Raw genomic sequence first — 15,846 nt, forward strand, 5'->3', positions numbered from 1 at the left:
TATGTAACTGCGCCCCGGAGCCTGCGGGCGCCGTCGGGTCCGCTCGGGGCGGGAGGGGGAGCTCTGCCCCCCGCCGCCGCCGCCGCCGCTCGCCGCCGCCGCCTCCCGGGGCGATGCGGGAGCCGGGTCGCGCTTTGCCTCTCTCCCCTCTCGCTTTGTATAAACTTGAGCCGTGTCGGCTGTTAACCCTTCCTGCGCCGGGCTGGCAGCCCTTTCCTTGCCCGAGCACCGTTGGTGGCTAGAGGGAGAGATGCTTCCAAACGCTGTTCTGAARCGCGCTTTGGCTAAGCTGCCTTTTGGGGAGGAGGAAGGATTGCTGTTTGGGTGTTAAGGTTTTTCTCTTTCACTTATTTTCAAGCTCTGCGTTTGCCTTGCTTTGCCACGGTTGAATTTCTAACTGAGCGCAGCGATGCCATTAGGAGCGGGCGGCTATTTAACAGTGCGAGTGTGTCCGTGCCATTATCCATCTTGGTTTGGCCGTAACATGATTCTTGATGTTTCAAAACGCTCATTACTGGTACAGTAGTCTTAATGTAGCATTTCAGAATAAAATGCAAGCGTTGTTTTGTCCAACAGTTTCTTAAAACAGAAAAACTTTTGACACTGAGTGATGCTCTTGGCTTAATGTGGCTTTGTTTCTGATTGCTTGTTTTTAATGCGTTTGATATGAAGACAGTGCTATATCCTTTCAGGATATTGGACTAGTTCAGCTCGGAGAACTGCTATGCGTAGAAACCTATCATTCATCGTTTAGGTGCCTAATTATAGTCTGGTGCTCACCGGTGCAAGCACAAGGCAGGAGCTGGCTTCTGTGAGCAACTCGGTTCAGACTGCTGCTGTGCAGGTCTTGCAAAGGCTTTTGCAGTTAAGAAAAAGGGCTCTTAATGCCAGCGTTTTTCTTTTCCTTCGTCTTGAGAGATGGATGTACTCTAGGGCTGTGTTGGAAGCTGTATGTTTGTTTTCACATGATGCTTTGAATGTAGAGCTACAAATTGCTGAGTGATGTAAGACTTTCCTGGTAACACGGTTGTTGTTGAAACATCCTTTTGGCAGCAGGACATCACCCGMGATGTTCCTTTTAGGATACGTTACTGTACGGAAGAAGCAATTGGCTGTAGTCTATTACCGACTCTCAAACTTAATTCTGTTCCCTCTGTTATCAGTGAATAATTACATGCAAAATGAAGTATTTTTAGGATCTCTCCATATTGTAGCTTGGCCTGTGCTTCCTAACGTGTTGATAAATCTTTGGAGGATTGTCCCAGACATACGTTCTCTGCCGTTGCCAAGTCTTGTGTGTAATAAAAGTAGCACATAATTGAGCAACTGTTGTCAAGCAGTGTCTGAAGTCCTGTCCCTTCAAAACTACTCAGATAAATTTGCATGAAATTGCTGTTGGTTTCCATTCTGAACAGTTTAATAAAATCTATCTTTTTCTGGGAATTGAAAGGAGTAGTACACGTTAGATTAAAGTATCTTTTGTGTGGCTGTCTTTTTTCTTCTTTTCCTGAGCATTTCCATTTCTCTCTCTTTTTTCTCTCTCTCTATTTATTTACACACAGGTAGTGTTTTGTGTCCTGAGGATCTTTTTATTGTGATATGCTCTTGATATGCTCTTCAGGACTGAGATGCAGACCTGTATTTTCAGGGTGYTGACTTGCACAACTCTTCTGATGTTAAGTGGAACTCCGATGTACAGCAGTTGAGGCACTGGCCTAAAATCGCTTTAAGCAATGTTATTCATGCGATCCACGTTGTGCCAGTCGTAACACACACATTTTATCAGATGAAGATCCAGCTGTGTTTTCATTAATTCTATATATGTAATATTAAGCACTAAGGCTGCTCTGTTTGTTAATGAGCTTACCTGTGCATAAATATGTGAAACTAATCAATGGATGGGGCTCAGCTATCAAATTCTGGGTGCAGATCAGCTCGGTGGGATATCAGGGACTTGAGCAAATTCAGTGCTGTAGAACTGAATAATGAAGATTAATATATATGGAAAATTTGAATAATTACTTGTTCAAACCACTTACTGAATAGAARACAAAATCCTCTCTGGGCACTGCAAGCATTTCTGAGCAACTTCCATGAAAAATGGAGGCTATGACTAGGCTTCCCCCTAGACATGTTTGTGGGCTCAAGCCACATGCTATGAGTGTCATCAGCCTGATGAAAAGCTCTTTGAACCTGAAGGCCAGGGTTAGCTTTTTAGCGTTGTAGTCTTTATTTTTAGCTTTTGTCCAAACGCTTTGCTAAATAGCAGCACATAAAGTCTGTTTGAAATACCCAGTATGCGCTGTTATTTCATGGTGGTGTTGATCAGCAGTACTCTTATACTTTAATCTGGGAAAATTCCACCATCAATTCCGCTTTATTCTTTTTGCTTAGTTAACTATTTAGGATTCGCTGTATCTCTGGTGTATTCCTTCTGGTTTTATGAGGGGGGACTAAACTATTTAGCAATCAAGAGCATTGCCTGGAAAGGCACCCAGATGTTGGGGTTGTACTGCAGACTCTTAGGGCTCCATGTGTGTTCCCTTYGTAATRAATGCAAGCRTGTGAGTAGGTGGTCTAATTTGTCACACCAGGAGAGTAAACAAGSATTAACTCTAAGCATTATGGAGGAATGYGTAAATAATGTTATATATAATGATTAGCTTAATTTACTTATATGAACAAATCAAATGGAGGCATAATGAAGGAAGAACCRGATGTGTTTAGCGCTCTATGAATTCAGACCGATTCGGTTGTAGCAGACGTGAACCGATTTCTTCCAAATCTTTTTTCTTCACATTTCTTRTAAGGCTTTTTGTTCGTGATAACAATTTAGGCCATTTCAGTGAAGTCTGGGGTTTTATGGCTTGGACCACAGACTGCTATGATGTAAATTTTAGTGTGTTCATCCAGGCTCTTGTGAACTTCCCACTTTATTTCAGGTTGCATAACTGCAGTATTCATACTGAATGCAGCTTAATTGTCTCCAAGTATAATGCTGTAAAGCATAATTTCACGTAATGAACTATGGTGCTGGAGCTAATTGTTTGCTTCACCTTTTTAAATTATGTTATTTACTTARTACTGAATAACCTGAACCTGTGAATTTTGGTTTAGCAGCTACAATACCTGCATCTACAGATTACACAGCTAAAAGTGTAAGGCTTTAAGGAAAAACTGTGGCGCATTTTAGTAATRGGAAAATAAATCTCTTCATTCCTTYGCTGAATAYTGTAGGCTAGAAATTTCTGCTAATACCCATTTTAAGACTGTATTTTCTGTAGCACGCGTCACCTGAGCATCTTTAAGATATGGCAGAAACATGGAGTTAATAACAAAGATACAGGTGCCACTAGTTCTTTGATACAATGGGAAGCAGCAAAAACCTGTTATGTAGCAGCACTGCTGAACATTGTTCCCTTAACTGGGATAATCAAATGGGTAATTTTCTGGGTGAAGCAAAAGCACAAGGAAAATGAAAACTCATTCAGCGAATACTGAGAATAAGGCTTCAGGTTTGTTCTTAGAAGTCGTAATGGGATGTAATCRTCGGCATATACCCCAGACGTATGCAGTTGGCATTTGAATGCTGTCTGCAACACAGGGGAATTTAATATCCATAGCGCTCAGGAAACATCTGAGGAGCGAGCRATAGATAGGTGCGAAAGAGAAGCTGAAGCCGAACTCGCAGTAGGGATGGCAAGAAAACAGAGAAAGCTTCCCCCGGCCTAGATCCTGGCTATTCGGCTRGTGGAGGGAGGATCGGGGGCAGAACAACTGCTAGACCGTACTCAGTAGCAGGGCCGGTGGCTTTGCCTTAGCGAGAAGGAAAGCTTGGCTTCCTTCATGAAGGCTTTTAATTTTTTTTTGTACTCCCCCTCTCCTGCTATATCCTGTTACTGTATTTCATAAACTGGAAAGGCCCACTATTTTTGCAATGGCTTAAATATACAGTGTAGTCATACATTCATTCAGATATGWTTTAAGAAATGCACTTATGATAAAAATGTAAGTTAACCCCACCTCCCCAGAATTATATGATGCTGATTTGAATAGCATTAAAATAAATATAGAATAGAATTTTGAAGTTTGAAACTATAGTAAATATTCTGGCTGGTAGTTAATGTATAAAGTATAACTGTGTGTCCCTAAAATTCCTGAACTATCTTTCAGATCTCATCCTCCCATGACTTCTATGTGTTCATAGATCACAAGAGAGGAAAATGTCTTCTGCTGKTTTTGACTTGGCTTGAATTTTTGCTAGTGACTGAACCAACTTAATAGAGGGTCATCCTGGCATTGGTGAATTCGATTTGCATCCAAAGGTGTTTTTCTYACCTAAAGCAGTTTAAGAACTTCAGCAAACTCTGGTTCCAGMTGTTCAGCTGCTCACCTCTGCCGGTTCAGTGTTCTGACTGCAGTTAGAACAAATAACAAAATGTGATTTTAAGTGTATATTGCAGATGTTATGGAGCTTCATCTGTAATGCAGGTGGATTTGATACCAGACTGGAGGAAATAGACTTGGAGGCTGCACAAAAAGGTGCACAAAAAGGGAACTGAAGATAAAATTGCAGTTCAGACTGTTTAATTTTGAGAAGCTGCTGGACAGCCTAAATTCTGCCCTGGGCTGGGACTGTRCATCCCTCTTACGGCTTGGCCTCTGCCTCATAACTCGCTAAAGGCAGCGCGTGCAGTTTAGTGTAGCTCTGGCAATTGCTTGTGACTCCTGATGCCAAAAGTTCAGGGCTTACTGCGGTAYGTGTGAAAGCGCGTGGAAACGCTGCCATCCTGCCCATCCGCGTCCCCCGCCTGCTACCTGAGCGTCAGATCAGTTACTCGCTCAGATGCACCGGGGGGATTTTGAAGCCTTTACAGCACAAAGCTCATCTGCCTGGTCCGCTCTAGCCCTTCCAGGGATGCGTTTGGCACTGGGGATGCCAATTGTGGAAAAGAACAAATTCCCCCTTTCCTGAACTTTAAATACACGTCACCACTTAATGCTGTTAMCCTATCTCTGACTTGTTTGTTTGTTTGTTCCTTTGTAGGAGCCAAACAACGAAATTGTTAGGACTAGTAGGGAGCAGCTTCACAAAATATTCGTGCAGCGATAGCCATGCGGATGACACGATGGAGGAAAGAGGGTGTACAAAAATAGCGTGCATCACTTTATTTAAATGAATTTCAAAACTGTCTTCACAGTGAATTCAAGCAGTGCAATTCTGTGTGAAGAAAAGCCAAATATTTAAAAAATGCAAAACTCAGAAGAGGGTTAGTCTACTGAGACATTTAAACATTTTCCGTCTTAAATGCATCTTTAATGGCAGGTTTTCCTTGTCCACTCTGCTTGCAAAGAGAAAGAATGAATCTGGAAAAGGTAAGGCTGTCCAGTTTGACCTAAGACCTATCAGTTGTCATGTCTGTCAGGCTTTGAAAAATGTTTATTCTTGTGGTGACAAAGACATGTCCTTCTCTTAAGCTGTGGCAGTTTCATCTATGTATATATTTTTGTAAAGATAATCTAGATAAACTAGTCATGCAGGATGAAAAGACAGGCAATCTCAACAGGAAGGTCTATTGAACTGTAACGTGAAAAGTCTTTTTTTCTTATGGTGGAATAAAGCTCAGTTTTACAGCTGTTAACTAGTAGTTTCTGCTGTTTTCGCTGCCACGGGGACCAGCAGTGTTGGTGATACAGGACACTTCTGAAAGCTGTTAAAATCAATTCCTTTAGAAAAGACCAGGGTTCATGACCAAGAGGAATATTCTTCCCTCCTGTAGTTTGGGAGAGGGAGTTAGGAATGGCTTTAAGGATCTTTTCTTCATTGATGGTAATAAATAGATAAATATCTTCAGCTGTAGGATGCAGAGCTCTGAGCACAGCCATCACAGTGGCATTTGAATGCTAATTGTAGATCTAGTTTTAACACCAGAATAGCTAATGCATTGAAAGTTATTCCTGAACATTGGCCATCCGCAGCTGTAGTCAGTGTGTGATTTATGCCAGTAGCAACCTCCTTTCTGTTTTTCCTAATGAGCGGAGTTTAAGGGTGTGGGTGTGTGGAAATAGGAATGAAAGACCGTCTCAGCTGGATCAGGGTGAGCTGCCCAGTCTTTGTATGTGACTATATGAAAAGACTTTTCTATTTTTGTTTAAGGTCCTTTTTGAGATGCTAATTCAAATACTATCCATGTTTGTCCAAGTATGCTGCACATGTATCCTCTTATAAATAGAAACAGTCTCTCTGGTCGAACAGCATGGGAGCAAGCTCGTTTGGCTTCTGAGTAATGTAAACCGAGGGATGCTACTGCTCAAAACATAAAACATAGCTTAAATTGAGAGACAGACGGGCTTGGTGTGGTTTTGATTTTGAGGTTCATCTACCTGGGACAGTTGCTGATTATTCACTTAGTTTCCATGTAAACAGCTCGTTCTGTTGTGAGCTGCTTCCCGGCTGGAATGAGCCGCAGGCCCGGGTGGCGCGAGGATCGTGGTGGACCTGCGGACTTGCTCTTTAGGGACCTGGGAAGGCAGCAGGCCTTCCCTTCTCAGCTGACTTGGTGTGTAGCTACTGGGAACATTTTCAAGGCCTACGAAGGGAAACCATGAGTTTTGTTTAGCTTGCACCGGAAGATGTCTGGAATACAGTAATAAGGGGGTATAAGCTAATTTAGAGCATGAAATAGATGCCTACTGGAGCGGGGAAAAACATCTCAAAGCTGAATCAGTGTTGTACTTGTGTAATCAGTGCAAAAGTGGAAAACTGATTTCCTGGCCTTTGATTTGAGTCAGTACGTCTAAGACTCCTTTCTCTCTAACCTGAGGGTAATGTTCAGTTCGGCTGCACTGCTGTGGAACTACTATTAGTTGATCATATGTCATTGGGACTCATGGTGTTGAAGTAGTAATGATATGGGTTTTTTAATGGAAATTCTGAATTTTTTGTCTGCAAGAAATACCGTAGTTTGGAAACCTGTAGTCAGCCTAGATCCTATTTTGCCGTAGGAGAGGCAGTTTTGGGGACCCTGGCTTGGAGACTGCAGTGATTCATTCAAATTAGTATGCCACAGCAAAGTGTACACTACATAAATCTTCAGCCAGTAAGCTGTATCCAGAGAGAGGATTAATTAGTCCCTGACTGTTCTTCTGCAACTGCTAATGCAGTATGGCTAGRTTGGCTTCCAGGGTCTCTAAAGTGCCTGAAACTTAAGGTCACTGGTTGTCTCTGTGTTGGAGAAATCTGAACTTTAAACCTGTTATGCAGACCTTACTAGGTACGTGACTCTGTTTTTCTAGGGATGGATTTTATGGAGTAAACCTTCCAGTAACCTGCACTTAGATATTGCAGTGGTTACCATGGCGTTCTATTTGTGAAAGTGTAAATGCAGAGTTTGTAGACTTCAAATGCAAAATCATCATGAAATCTCTGTGCTTTACTGCTGTGTTCTGAGATCATCCAGTAATGCGGGACAGCGGAGCCAGGAAAGGCAGGAAATCCCTCGCATTTCAGATCTGAAGCTAAACACCAGAGCAGCTGCTTGCAGAGTATGCGTGCACCATTTTGTTGTGTGCTTTAATATTGTATGAAATCACGTAATTAGGAAATGCTGCCCTTGGTGCAAGGCAATAATGAGTTCTACGGAGCAAGGCAGGCAGCGGGAAGACAGGAGTACTAGAAATACAGATTTTTGTCAACCATATATAAGAATGCCGTCATTTTTTGACAAGGGGAGGAGCTCATAGAGGCTGACTACTCAGTAATTCCCTTGGAATAAGGTTTGTACGTGCCAGTCTGAGATGACTGCTCTCCAGAAGACCCTTGTACCCGCTCAGACTAACCTAATTGCAGAATATTCTTATATGAACAAACTATTTAAGTTGGAGCCTAACAAAGCAAACTTGAAACTGCTTAAATATAGAAGGGCTTCCATAAATAAAGTCAGACAACGTCTTACTCTCCCAGGATTCTTAAAGCCAAATTGGCATTTACATTAGCTCTCTTTCAAGTCTTCAGGGAAATAATCCAATGTAATATCTATATCAAAACAATTTAAGTACAGTGCTGGGAGTAAGGAAAGCTTGGACATGTATATAAACAGGCATAATTTGAATTTAAAYGTAGGTCAGTTGCAGAAATGCTTCACAAAGGGAAAGGTTGGGCTTGAAACTCTTCTAGCTGCTCTGATCCCYGTCAGCAGTGAGAGGCAGGTATTTTCTTCTGCAAAAACACTTMCTCCCCTCCATCCCAGCCAGTGTGGTTTCAACCACTGCTTGGGATTATTTTCGTGGTGTATGGCCTCTCTGCAGATCCTTTCCCCTGAGCGAGATCTCGCTTTGCGCATCCGCCTTTCCCTGCGGGTTGCTTGCCGCAGTGGTGAGGCACGGCCGCGGACGTGCGGCGACCTCCCTGCGTCGTGCTCCAGCGGTCGGCCCCCGCCGGCGGCACGCTGAACCACCCCAGCCTGCTCCCGAAACGTAGCAACCCCGTGTCTGCCGCAGGGGGCTCCCRGCCGGCCTCCCCTCCGGAGCTGCTCCACCGCCTCGGCTGCCCTCTTGGTGTCACGGCCACTGCGGCGGTGGAAGAGGCACTCGGTGGCATCGGCATGGACAGTGTCACGTGGGCAAAGCTCACTTCGATACTGTGGTTCTTTTTTTTTAAAATTGGCCTTTGCTAGGTTCTTCTTTAAAATTGTATCTTTGCATTTCTCCCTTGTAAGGTCCRCGTGTCTCGCATTTTCCTACTGCGACAGTGAAGAAATCATTTTACAAGAAACTTTGTGTTTTGAGCATTTATCTCCAGGCTTTGAGATATCYTTTCCTCTCTGAAGATTGTATTGGGACCCTTGCTTGACCATGTGGAAGCAGATGACTTTTCCAAGGGGTGGCTCCCTTGAGGTGTCTCGGGGTTAGTGGTTAGGTCTTGCAGCRGCCGAACGAGCAGGCTAGGTTCGTGTTTAGGGGTGGTTCAGGCATTAGCTCCGTCCTTGTGCTTTGCGTCTGTGGCTCACAAAGGTCTCCAGGACAAGGCTGGGATTTGGCCTGGCAGGACTGATTTGTCTTTGGATACGACACATTTAGCCCTGAGGTTGCCTTGATTAAAAATTATGAGCAAGACCTCAAGAGCATGAACTCTTCACTGTGTATGTGGGGTTTTGGCTAAACAGTCTTGCCTCTCTCTTAGCTTCTGTTTATGTGGCAATGGGAATTCCCTATTCTCTCAGATTTATTGATGAGAAACTTTATTCTAGTCCCTGCCTCCAAATCAGTCCTGTTTCTTGCCCATCTTCAGTTCAACCTTCTGCAGCTGATCTGGTACCCGGCTAAAATGCTAAAAACTGTTTGAGAAATGTGCACAAGTTAGCCAAAACTGCTATATGTAGAGCCATAACAGCGAACGGGACGTGCATGCTAACCCTGCTACAATGTAATATAGTTATGTGCGAGTTATATAATATAGTCAWAACTTAGCATCCTAATTCACAGGGTCATTACTGCTCATCATATTCTTTAACTCTATTTTAACACTGAATGCTAATTATGCTGCAGAGGACCAAGAGAAAACTTATGTAGCAATACAGCTCTAGAGACAGTTTTCACACTAAATGCATTTTAAAATAACTTTGTACAAAGTGTCAGCCTCTATCTGCAGCTTTTAATATGATCGGTACACGAGTAGGCTAGCTTTGCACATGTTGCATTTTGTGTAAATGACTAACAAGTATTTGGGACCAAAACAACAGGCACTGGTAATGTTTTTGTCAAGTTATTATCTTGATAACTCTGTAGCAAGCAGTATGTAAAATGGCTGCTCAGGGATACATAGCATGAGCCAAGCGGAAGGAGATAGCGAGGGGTTGAATCTGATGAGGAATGCTCCATTTCGTGTCCCAAAGTTGTTCCAGCGTCTGCAGGCTCGTTTCCCTCCCAGCAAAGGGCATTAATATTTGCCACTTAAATTTCCAACTGCAAAAACAATGCCAGCTTGAAATAACAGGATTTGCTGGGTGTGGCCGTTAAACCAACGAAAGTAAATGTGAGGTTGTGCAACTGCAGAACAAAAACTTCTGATCCTTGTCCAGATGCAAAGCTGTACCAGCAAATATACTGTAAGGACCACATGGCTGCTGCTCAGCAGAGCTCTGCTGAGAATATTGCCTCATGTTACAGGACAAATACATTATCAAYGTTAAACTTTGAAATAAAAGCCTGTCTGTGTGCGAAATGCTCTCAGGAAGCTGCGGGAGAGAGGAGGAGGATAGAAGGACACAGCTTTGTGCATGACGGGGAGAGGGTTGGTTCCTTGAAATGGGCTGCTTCTGGTCACATCATCATCTCCGTATTTTCAGAAAATGGCATCTGATAGATTGATTGCAAGGATTAAGAGCTACAAGGTCTTACACATGACAGTGAATTTGGCCCCTCTGATGGCAATAAACTGTTTTCAACAGGTTGGGAGACGTCTGCTTTTCCCATAAATGCCCTGTGGAGCCAGGGCTCAGCGGAGATCCTTCTTTAGGCACACGGTTCGGAGGAGAAGGCTTATTCTGGCGTTTCTTCTCCATCTAACGTCAGTTTGGGTCATCCTCAAATGCAAGGGAGTGTCCTGCTTGCAGGACTGTTTTGTTGCTTTAGCACTTTAATCTGCGTGAACATGTGAACATGGAGATAACGTGTACCAAAGCTTCACTGGCTGGCTGTCAAAGTTTAATGGTCTTTAAACTTTCATTTGTGTATCATTCTGCCATGGCTGATTACTTTTGCCAAATAGTATTTCTCGTGTTGTATTACGAAGGCGAGTGGGCTAGAGATGAACATGGTATCTGTGGCTCAAGAGCTGGAAAATTAATGATTCCCTCTCTGGCCTGCTGTGTTTGATTTATAATTCATATCTGATAAAATGAGAAATGCACTTCTGAGCCAGCTCTCGTCTCTCCGTTTACTTTCCAGGTTTCTTTTAATTCCTCCCTCAGTGGATGCAGGAAGGTTATGAATTTGGGGCCCTGCAACGCTCTTGAAGCAAGAGGTTTCCAGATTAGAGGTTTCTATCTTATTCCTCATTAAGGAGCTCTGTAATATTGGTCTGTTAACTTGTCTGGTGCAGAAAAATAAGCAGAATTGGGCCTGGTCAATAGGAAAAAAGATGCCTAGCAATTTGCTACCTACGCAGTCCTCTTCTGAACGCAGAAGTGGGCCCAGTTTGATGGAGCGGTGTGCTGGAGCCSGCCTGTTGGTGGTGAAAACGCTTTGTGCTGTTGTTTGCGTCTGTCAGCCTGGCGTTGTTTGTTTTTATTTCAACTGCTTTGGAAATGAGGAAAAGATATTTTGAGTGTAGTATCTAACTCGGCAAGTCTCTCCTTGCCAGTTTTCTTTCTGGCTCCCCAAGAAATACTTTTCTATAGGCCGCCTCTGCCTCGTGCGCGTTGCGATGCGTCCGCGGCGCAGCGTGCTCTGCACGCGCCGCGGGTGGGTGCCTGCGGGTCGGCCGAGGGCTCGAGCGCCTCGGGCGCGCGAGTCCTGCCAGCTCTGCACTGCRAAAGTTAAGCTTTTAATGTACGTTCTGTTTTGTGTCTTTTTTGTTGTTTTTTTTYGTTTTTGTCCCAGTTTGGCCTCTTCTTTTGGAAAGCATCCCTTTGGAAAGGGAATGAGGTACTGGGCTTTTTTATAATGGAAAAGGGTTTGTAGTTATGCTGAGATGATTAATTGGACAGTCTGCATCTGATTCAGAATTGTCCCCATAGTTTCCTTTCTTACTCTTACTTATTGTGACCACTTAAGAAAAAAACTGATGAAGTTGTATAAGCGTTACCGACATTTAAACCTGATTCTGATCTCCCAACGTGTCAGTTAAAATTTCATTGCAAAGTGATTATTCCTAGCTACTCCAATGGCTGCGTGCTTGGTTTGAATCCCTTGGAGGGGTGCTGGTCCTCCGGGCTGCCCGGGTCACTTCAGCTGCCTCTGCCGTCCTGCACCGTCAGGGCCTTTCCTTCTGAAAAAGGTGGCCTTTAGGTGTCTATAATTCTTTAGATGTCTATAATTCTTAAATGGCTTCATTATTTTATTTTAATTTTGGGGGGAACGGGTCAGTTCTCAACCTAGACTTTCTAATTTTGAAGAAGTCCTGAGTCAGTCCTCTTAAACAGCTCCTTCCGTAGGGTGACAGTCTATAAACAGGTCATGTTTGCTCTTTGGTTTTTGAGTTTAGAAAACAGTGTTTTGAACTGAATTATCTCTTTTGGAAGAAACTCGAGACAAAGTTGCCGGTCTGCCCTCATGTAATTGGTGTGGGGATGGGATGGAAAGACAGGAGCATATAAGCTACTGCTGTTGTGAATTAATCTTGCAATGGGCAAGGATTTTTTTCATTTTTTTTCTCCATCTTAGTGTGGTGACAAATTAAATCTCCTATCTAAGGAAGAGGTTGCAGAGTGGTAACATGCTCTGATTTCCCATGGCAGTAGCACAGAAGATGGTATTTTTTTCCCATGGGTACAAAAACACTTGACCATTGCTTCCCTGGCTCTACCGTTATCTTGGAGGCTGTTGGAGGGCAGGTGCATCARGGGAGACCCAGAGTGACTCACTGCTGGTTTTCACTCTGTGGTGTCGTAGCCTTGTCTGGGTACCTGATCGGAAAGCAGGAAGGTGTCAAAGGTCAATAGATCTACACTGAATTTTAAAACTATTATTAATACAGTACGTGCAGATTAGCTTTCTTTTTGTGCTTATTTAACTATATCTGGCAAATTGCCTCTTATAATCAGTAAATGAACAGAGGATTATGGACTGCTGCTGCACTTCTCATGCTTAAAATGAGGTCATATATTTGAAATCTAAAATTCTTTATTTCATACTAAAGAAAATAGCAAGAAACAAAATCAGAATTCCTAAAGGGAAAGTACTGCATGTTCAGGTCTCTTCTGTTGTGGGTTACACTAAGCCTGCAAAGAGCCAGAGTTCTTTGCTTTATTTTTTATTTAATAAATACAAAATCTGTTAAAACTATTTGTGCACCATAGCTATGGCTGGTCTGAAGTTCCTTTTCATTCCCCAGCAATGCGACAATCCAAAAAACAAGCTTACGTACCGATGCTAGGGGGTCTTAGGCGCATCATATTTTAAATGTGCATCTGGAAATAAACTGTCCATCTCCATTTTTGGGGGGGTGAGCCTGGAAGGAGGGGGATTGAGGCACAACTGAACGGCTTTGCTTGGTGACAGCGGAGCCTCGCGYCCCGTGCCATGTCTGATGGCCGTCGCGAGGCTCGTGTCCTGCTGCGGTGACAGTTCCCTGGAACCTCTCCACGGATTCCGCAGGAATTGGCGGCACCCCAGCTTCACAGATTAGTGGTCAGAAGAGGCTGTTTRTAGGGCACAAGTCTATCCAATTTGTAGTGTTGATTTGATTCTTTTTTTAATTAACACTTAGCAAAGCGTGTCAGCAGCGTGCCAAAAAGACAAGAAATGATCAGCGAAAACATGTTATTGCAACATATGATGCTGTTCCATATTATCACGGGAACATGATGTTTAAATACAGCAGTATTTTTTTTTCTGTTACTTTTGTTCATTTTATGGTCAACAGCACTTAAAAATGTTATAAATAATCTTCAAAATAAATTCAATATTTTGCTTTTTTCCCCTTTTAGTTTTTTCTTCCCCAAATCCTTCCCTTCCCTCTTTTTCCTGAATTCTTTTAAAGTCCAGTGTCTTCATTAATTAAAAGCCAACTAGTTGAATTGTTGCTTCCTTTTTTTTCCTTTTTGAACGTTTTTTCTGTGAAACAGCTTTCTCTGTGGTGTCTCTAACTTTAGCAGGTGATTGGCAGCAATTACGGAAGGAAATACAATAGCCTGTAGTCCTTTTTAGGTCCTGTGAGTACGGTCAAGATTAGTAAAATCTTACTTTTTTTTTGTGTGTGTGAAATCATTTTTCTCCTTTTTAGTTTTAAGCATCAAGCTTTTAAATTGCTGCTTCCTCAGTGCTGTGGGTGAGACCTGTCCCTTCGCCATCCAGCCCTTTGATACTGAATTGCGAGGGCAGAGGAGGTCAGGATGAAAGTTTGAAAGGTCAGAGCTCATGTTGAAAGCCATTTTTACTGCACTTTTGCRTGTCTCAAGGGTTTATGTAATGTTAGCTATGGAGTCACCAGCGTAAGGCCCCAGATTTCAGAAATAAGCTACGCGCGTAGTTTGTGCCAGGTGACAGGGCTGTCGGTATAAAGCCAGCTCGCAGTGTTAGCACCTTGTGATGGTTACAGCCCTGCATAAGTCAGGTTGTGTGAATTCCCGTTCAAGGCTCTTGCCTTAATCTACAAGACAGGCTTCTACCTAGATTTTCCAACATATAGAGAATATGGTTGAAGAGCCCTTCAGGGAGAAGGGCATTAGATGTGTAAGGCTTTCAGTAAGTAATATAGTCCTACATTTATATGAATCTTTATATGCAGGAAAAGGAGACAAAGAAATGTTAATGACCACAACAAAAAAAGCCCTTTCRACCTTCATCATCCCCAGCTCTTCCACCAAGGTCAGTCAGACAAGCTGGGAGGAAATCAGGTTTTGTTAATTTTTCTGCTTACGAGCTACTAATTTTTTAGTAGCTCGTAACAAACACTGTCTTCAGGAAAATTGTCTAATGTGAGCATGCAGTGATGGCTCACCCCGTTTTCTGAAATTCCTGAAACGTTCCCATTGTGATTTGGTGAGTCATGTTAATGTGACTTCTTCAGATGTGACTCAAATATCTTTCCTTTGTGTAGATTTCTTAGCAGCTTCTCTGTCATGGTTGGGGGTTATCAGAGTCTGGACGGGGAGTTTCATTCAAGTGCAAGACTCAAACTTCCATCAGTTCTCGTGCGTCTGAAGGCTGTTGGTAATGATGACCTTACCTGAACTGCCACTCGAAACCTTCATGAACACCGTCCTCCATAAATGCTGGTTGGAGGTTTTATTTCTTAACCTCAAAACTCGTAAATGCGTTTATTGTGACTTACTGTTTAAAAGCCCAGTCATTCTTGAAAACTTCATGGAAAAGCTTTTCTTTTGTTTTTAATGTCCATTGAACTCTGGGTTTTGGTTACAAAGCTGAGATCTTTAGAACAAACTTTCCGGAGTTCTCTGCTTCTCTGGGGGCAACAGAAGGGCTTAAAGAAGTTAAGAAGTTAAGAGGCTGCATGCAATAGGATCCATGTAGCAGGGGTGCAAAATATACAACATTTAACACAGTTTTTCTGTGGGTAAGTTTGGGTAACTTTGGCAATTGTACCCAACTACTGGAGATGAGAGTGTACTTGAATGGACCAGAAGCAATAACAATCTTCTGTTAATGTCAGCAAAAGTGACTAGGTCCAGAGGTCTGTGAAAAATGGAGTTTCCAGAACAGAAACACTAAAGCTTCAGGCTAGTTCATAGTATTTCTTTTCCTAACCTGAAGCACTCCATCGTAATTGCCTTTGCTCATATTACAGCTGTTGAGAGATGACACTATTAAGCATTAAGTGCAGTAGGTAGGTGTGACAGTAAACTCTTTTGCCCTGCTAGAATGGAGGTGCTGTGTGTTCGTCTTCCAGTACTTGTCTTGGTCCACTAGGCTTTTTTCCTCCTAATGTAGAGATAATGCCAAACCATGATATTTTAATTCTTTCCCCCTTTGCTAATCTTCCTGGTGATGCAGTTGGGATTCTTGTGCTCCTGGTACGGGTATGTGAGCGTCTTCTCAGCAGTGGTGTTGGCTGATGCTATGGGGCCTGGTGGGACCACCCAGAGCGTTCACACCAAAGGCCCCAGGCAGGGGCAGGTGTTGGAGGCAACCCTGGCCCCAAAACCTACAATCTGCATCTGGACA

The sequence above is a fragment of the Apteryx rowi genome, unplaced genomic scaffold (assembly GCF_003343035.1).
Source record: "Apteryx rowi isolate R43461 unplaced genomic scaffold, aptRow1 scaffold_93, whole genome shotgun sequence".
Lineage (NCBI taxonomy): Eukaryota > Metazoa > Chordata > Aves > Apterygiformes > Apterygidae > Apteryx > Apteryx rowi.